The sequence below is a fragment of the Neophocaena asiaeorientalis genome, unplaced genomic scaffold (assembly GCF_003031525.2).
Source record: "Neophocaena asiaeorientalis asiaeorientalis breed wild unplaced genomic scaffold, Neophocaena_asiaeorientalis_V1.1 scaffold5, whole genome shotgun sequence".
Lineage (NCBI taxonomy): Eukaryota > Metazoa > Chordata > Mammalia > Artiodactyla > Phocoenidae > Neophocaena > Neophocaena asiaeorientalis.
In genome coordinates, this window is record NW_020174698.1 from 13,884,514 (window position 1) to 13,891,881 (window position 7,368).

Consider the following 7,368-nt stretch of genomic DNA (forward strand, 5'->3'; position numbering starts at 1 on the left):
GACTGCTAGTTATAACTGAATGGTTTGGTAATGTATTTGACTCTCTCACTACAGTCCTGGCATTATTGAACAATGACAAGTAGATGTCAATGAAATCTAGAAAGATTGCTATATAACACAGGAACATAATCTCTTCTTCCTTTTTACCATGTCAATATGCTACCTCATTTAATCCTCATACTACTTAAATTAGGTAAGCATTATATATCTATTTAACAGACGATCAAACAGATATTCTGAGAAGTTAAGTAACTTGCCTGAAGTCACAGTACTAAATGATAAAACCTAGTCTAGTGCTCGCTTTGGCCGCACATATACTAAAATTGGAATGATACAGAGAAGATTAGCATGGCCCCTGCACAAGGATGACACACAAATTCATGAAGTGTTCCATTTTTTTTTCCAGATTTTACTTTATTTTATTTTATTTTAATTACAAAAGCAAAGACATTGATAAAGCAAATACAATCTGCAATAATAAATACATCTGCAACAGATGCTAAATATCATTAAATTATTATATAATTTAGACAGTAAACATGGTCTATTTTTGCTTCTTTCCAATAGAATACATTTGATCACATTTTTTTTATACAGCAGGTTCTTATTAGTCATCAATTTTATACACATCAGTGTATACATGTCAATCCCAATCTCCCAATTCATCACCCCACCACCCCCCTCCAGCTTTCCCACCTTGGTGTCCATACGTTTGTTCTCTACATATGTGTCTCAATTTCTGCCCTGCAAACCGGATCATCTGTACCATTTTTCTAGGTTCCACATACATGCGTTAATATACGATATTTGTTTTTCTCTTTCTGACTTACTTCACTCTGTATGACAGTCTCTAGATCCATCCACGTCTCAGCAAATGAAAAAATTTCGTTCCTTTTTATGGCAGAGTAATATTCCATTGTATATATGTGCCACATCTTCTCTATCCATTTGTCCGTTGATGGGCATTTAGGTTGCTTCCATGACCTGGCTATTGTAAATAGTGCTGCAAAGAACATTGGGATGCATGTGTCTTATTATTTTTTTTTTTGGTGGTACGTGGGCCTCTCACTGCTGTGGCCTCTCCCGCCGTGGAGCACAGGCCCTGGACACACAGGCTCAGCAGCCATGGCCCACAGGCCCAGCTGCTCCATGGCATGTGGGATCCTCCCGGACCGGGGCACGAACCCGCATCCCTTGCATCAGCGGGCGGACTCCCAACCACTGCACCACCAGGGAAGCCCCGCATGTGTCTTTTTGAATTGTGTTTTTCTCTGGGTATATGCCCAGTAGTGGGATTGCTGGATCATATGGTAATTCTATTTTTAGTTTTTTAAGGAACCTCCATACTGTTCTCCATAGCACTCTCTTCTGGCTTGTAGTTTCTGCTCAGAAATTAGCTGTTAACCTTATGGGAGTTCCCCTGTATGTTATTTGTTGTTTTTCCCTTGTTGCTTTCAATAATTTTCTTTGTCTTTAATTTTTGTCAGTTTGATTACTATGTGTCTTGGCGTGGTCCTCCTTGGGTTTATCCTGCCTGGGACTCTCTGTTTCTCCTGGACTCTGGTGGCTATTTCCTTTCCCATGTTAGGGAAATTTTCAACTATAATCTCTTCAGATATTTTCTCTGGTCTTTTCTCTCTCTCTTCTCCTTCTGGGACCCCTATAATAATGAATGTTATTGTGTTTAATGTTGTCCCAGAGGTCTCTTAGGCTGTCTTCTTTTCTTTTCATTCTCTTTTCTTTATTCTGTTCTGCAGCAGTGAATTCCACCATTTTGTCTCCCAGGTCACTTATCCGTTTTTCTGCCTCATTTATTCTGCTATTGATTCCTTCTAGTGTATTTTTCATTTCAGTTATTGTATTGTTCATCTCTGTTTGTTTGTTCTTTAATTCTTCTAGGTCTTTGTTAAACATTTCTTGCATCTTCTCAATCTTTGCCTCCTTTCTTTTTCCAAGGTCCTGGAACATCTTCACTATCATTATTCTGAATTCTTTTTCTGGAAGGTTGCCTATCTCCAATTCATTTAGTTGTTTTTCTGGGGTTTTATCTTGTTCCTTCATCTGGTACATAGCCCTCTGCCTTTTCATCTTGTCTATCTTTCTGTGAATATGGTTTTTGTTCCACAGGCTGCAGAATTGTAGTTCTTGCTTCTGCTGTCTGCCCTCTGGTGGATGAGGCTATCTAAGAGGCTTGTGTAAGCTTCCTGATGGGAGGGACTGGTGGTGGGTAGAGCTGGGTATTGCTCTGGTGGGCAGAGCTCAGTAAAATTTTAATCCTCTTGTCTGCAGATGGGTGGGGCTGGGTTCCCTCCCTGTTGGTTGTTTGTGAGGCGACCCAGCACTGGAGCCTGCAGGCTTTTTGGTGGGGCTAATGGTGGACTCTGGGAGCAGTCACACCAAGGAGTACTTCCCAGAACTTCTGCTGCCAATGTCCTTGTCCCTGTGGTGAGCCACAGCCACCCCCCGCCTCTGCAGGAGACCCTCCAACAGCAGCAGGCAGGCCTGGCTGGCTCAGTCTCCTATGGGGTCACTGCTCCTTCCCCCAGGTCCCGATGCGCACAGTACCCTGTGTGTGCCCTTCAAAATTGGAGTCTGTTTCCCCTAGTGCTGTCGAAGTCCTGCAATCAAGTCCCACTAGCCTTCAAAGTCTGATTATCTGGGAATTCCTCCTCCCATTGCCAGATCCCTAGGTTGGGGAGCCTGTTGTGGGGCTCAGAACCTTCACTCCAGTGGGTGGACCTCTGTCATATAAGTGTTCTCCACTTTATGAGTCACCTACCCAGCAGTTATGGGATTTGATTTTACTGTGATTGAGCCCCCCTTAACATCTCATTGCAGCTTCTCCTTTGTCTTTGGATGTGGGGTATCTTTTTTGGTGAGTTCCAGTGTCTCCCTGTTGATGATTGTTCAGCAGTTAGTTGTGAATCTGGTGCTCTCGCAATAGGGAATGTGTGCATGTCCTTCTACTCTGCCATCTTGACCCAATCTCTCTCTTTCTCAAGTTTGAATTGGAGAAATTTCACTAGGGGAAAAAATAGATAACACATATCTAAAAGTTAAGCAATAGATTTTTAAAAATGTAACACATATGGAAAGAAAAAGCTAGAAAACTTTGTATAAAACTAATAGAGGTTGCATAAAACCCCATCAATAATCATCATATATAAATGGGAAAAGTTGATTAACAAACAAATTAAAATGGTTAACACATTTTAAAAATTACCACCACTAGTTTAAGAAATATAGATTAAAATAAAATAGCATTTCCCCTATAAAATTAGTAGAGATTTAAAAATAGTAATATGAAACATTGATATGATGATACCCTCATTAAATGGTACTGTGTATATAAATTTCTTGAAAAGTAGCAATAAAGCATCAATCTTAAACATGCTACACTCTTTTAACTAGTCTGGTCTCTGAGGATTGCAAGTTGTAGAAACTCTCACCTTACACCTGCTTAGGTCAAAAAAGAAATTATTATATCCTAGTTTTAGGATGGAATCTGCTACTGAAATTCTGTTATTAGGAATCTGCCTTTTTAAATCTCTAGCTTCTGCATTTCCTCTGTGTTAGCTTCGTACCAAGGTAGGCTCTCTCCGGTGGCACTAGAAAATTGGGCTTGTATCAGATCACATTAGCAATCCCTAATGAAAGGGAATGACTCTTCCACAGTAGTTCTTAGAAAAACCAGGGCTGAATCTCGGTGCCTGTGTTGGGTCTCCCATTCGGTCCTGAATGAGTAACTGCAGCCAGGAGGGATGGAGATGACTTTACTCAAACATCTTGGGATACAAAGTGAGGTGCTGCCACCAAAAGAAGGGGAAAAAAGGCCAGCAAGGAAAAATCAATAGATACTACATAATTTCACCCTTTAATAACTCTCCTATGAATCAATGTTAAGAAATAATAGATGCAGATTTACATCAGTGTTTATTACAGCTTTAGTTTTAATGCTAAAAAACAGAAAACAAGAAAACTTAAACAATCTTATTGTCCAACAACAGGGAAATTGTAAATTAAGGAATATAAAGTGTTTTAGGGAGTCATTAAAATAATATTTTCAAATGGTTTTTAGTGCTTATGATGAAAGAACATTTTATAATAGAAAGCCATAATAGCAGAATATGAGATAATTTATAGAGTATGATCTCACCTCTATAAAAAATGTGCAGAAAAAATGAGGAAAAACCTATTAAAATAATAATTAGTTCTAAGAACTGTTGGAATTCACTTATTCATAAAAATATTTTTGGAATGCTTATTTTATGGCAGGAATTTTTATTCAGAATATTGTTGTCTCTATAATTTCCATATTTTTACCTATGTTACAATAAGCAACTGAGAGGTGCATTACATTTAGACTGAAATTCTAATAACCTTACTTAAATCCTTACTATGTTCCAAACATCATTCATCATGCTTTCAGGTACACTGTCTCATTCAATGTGTCCCTTATGAAATCAGTTGTCAGCTCTATTTGCTCCACGAGAGTATTTTTCTTCTATAGGAGCCATAAATAAAGTCTGTTGATTGACAGAGTGATTCATTTGTTCATTCATCCAACCACCACCTATGAATTCTTGAAGGGATTAAAGAATAACCCCTAAATTTCCTAAAATTGGAAAGGTAAGAAAGCTTTTAAATTATCATAGGTCAGTGAACAGGTTTTTGCTATGATTAGAATACGTTAGTTATTCTTTGCTTTAAGTAAGTGAAGAGTTACACGAATGTCAGCAATTATGTCAAAGCCATTGTGTGTGAAGAGATTATATTCATGTATAGTAGCATTCAATTGCAATCATAAAAATCATTTCTTATGTAAATGGTCTTTCTGCAAGATTTTGGAATTATTGTAATTCCTGTTATTAATGTTTAAATATATAATGTGTATATATTATATATATATATATACTATATACACATTAAATATATTCAGAGTTTATTTTCTACACATTTATTTATGAATAATTTTCATTCCATCTGCTGGCTCAAGTGGGATAAAAGGTTACAAAGTTTTCTGACCAAAGGATCTTCTGGTGGGAGTTTGTGGCTGCCACACCCTGAAATTTCAGATCGTGAGAGGACATTATTTGGGGAGGCAGTGCATCCAAACCTCCAAGGAGACCGCTGTAGCCAACTCTCACAAGAAAGAGATGTAGGCAGAGGTTTCCAGGTTGAAACCTCTGATGGGGTTGTCAATAGTAACTGTGAGAGAACGTTTTTATAGAGTGTCACAAAGCAGGCTGCAATGGCCTGGGGTAGTTTTTGAGCAGGACAGAGGAGAGGCACTGCATGCTTATTATTTTCCCCACCTAACGCAAAGCAAGAAGGTGACAAATGCTGCCCATCTAAACGCAGAGCTTAGCGTGTCCAGATAACTTAATTCTTAGTGATTCACACACAACAGTTCACTTACTCCTCACTAAACCCTATAGGATAGGTACTATTATACAGATGAAGGAGCTTTTTTTCTTTTTTTTAACAAATGAAGGAAATGAGACTTTGAAAAGTTACTTGACCAAGATCACACAGCTAGTAAATGCCTGAGCTCAAATTCATGCTCTGAATCCCAGGGTTGGTTTCTAAAATGCTGAAAGGAAACAGATGAGTTATACTTGATAGTGGTAGGTTTCCATTTTTATCTTCATAAAAAATGCATAATTTTTACACTGAAACTGAATAAATGAAATTTCTTTCAAGCTTACCTAATGCGTTTGTTTTTCTTTTAAGAAAAAAGAACACATCTTTTAAGATGTGTTTAGCATCTTTTAAAATATCTTTGTTCTTGGAAGTTTTGGGCATGGGGGATAGTCTGTTAAATATTATAATCCAATTCTCAATACCACCCTGCTTGTATTGGTGCCAGCACATGGGGAATTCAGTCCTTCCAGCTGCATTTGCAATGCTTACCACTAGAGGGAGGGATCAGACCATGGAGAGGAGCAGCAAGTCCACTAAGGAACTCCATGGTCGATTCATTCATCGGCAGCTGGAAGTAGCCTGAGCAGAAACTGGGGAGCCCTTTGTTAGTAAAGACAGATGTCTTCTTGTTACCTGGAAGAGATGATTTTGCAACCTCAGTAAAGAGAAGAGCCAAGTTGTGGAGCCTTGAAGTGAGAGAGGCTAATACACTTAGTATCCTAGATTTGATCTTCAGCACTATTGACATTTTAGACCAGTTAATTCTTTGTTCCTGGAGGTTGTCCTGTGCACCATTAGAGGCTTAGCAGCATCCCTGGCGTCTACCTACTAGGCACCAGTGGCACTCTCTTTCCAACTGTGAAAATCAAAAATATCTACAGACATTGCCACATAATCTCTCCAGGGGCAAAATTGCCCCTGATTGAGAACCACTGTCTCAGAGATCCAAAATCTCCTGAAGACTTGAGGCCCCAGGATAAATAAAATATTTCCTCTCCCTGGTGACTGGGGAATTCCTCAATTCAATGCTATGCATGGAAAAATGAGGTTAGTCCCAGTGCATAAATGAAGCATGGATACAGAACAACACATATTGTAACACTAGTGAAAGTGGCTAAGGAAGCAAGAAACAGGTTGAAATTTTGCAATTAGGGAGAAAAAAGTAAGAACCGAACCCGAAGGGATGATAGGAATGATGTTAGGCAAGAAGGAGTTATCAGGCTCAAGAAGCAAAGCCTGGACTTCCCTGGTGGCACAGTGGTTAAGAATCTGCTTGCCAATGCAGGTGATGTGGGTTTGAGCCCTGGTCTGGGAAGGTCCCACATGCTGCAGAGCAACTAAGCCCATGTGCCACGACTACTGAGCCTGTGCTCTAGAACCCGCAAGACACAACTACTGAAGCCCGCGCGCCTAGACCCCATGCTCCGCAACAAGAGAAGCCACCACAATGAGAAGCCTGCACACCGCAACAAAGAGTAGCCCCCATTCACCACAACTAGAGAAAGTCTGTGTGCAGCAATGAACATTCATCGCAGCCAAAAATAAATTAATTAATTAAAAAACAAATGTGTAAAAAAAAAAAGAAGCAGATTGGTTCAAGATGGCGGAGTAGAAGGACGTGCCCTCACTCCCTATTGTGAGAGCACCGGAATCACAACTAACTGATGAACAATTATCAACCAGAAGACACTGGAACTCACCAAAAAGGATACCCCACATTCAAAGACAAAGGAGAAGCCATAATGAGACAGTAAGAGGGGTGCAATCACAATAAAAACAAATCCCATAACTGCTGGGTGGGTGACTCACAAACTGGAGAACACTTATACCACAGAAGTCCACCTACTGGAGTGAAGGTTCTGAGCCCCACGTCAGCCTTACCAACCTGGGGGTCCGGCAACAGGAGGAAGAATTCCTAGAGAATCAGACTTTGAAGGCTGGCGG

The 7,368-nt window shown here is 39.7% G+C and overlaps 1 non-coding gene across 1 annotated transcript; it reads left to right on the forward strand.

Annotated features, from left to right (window-relative positions):
- Positions 1-293: 293 nt before the first annotated feature.
- Positions 294-400, forward strand: LOC112409195 (U6 spliceosomal RNA). Its single transcript, XR_003005124.1, has one exon. It is a non-coding gene; the product is annotated as a U6 spliceosomal RNA (small nuclear RNA).
- Positions 401-7,368: the final 6,968 nt, after the last annotated feature.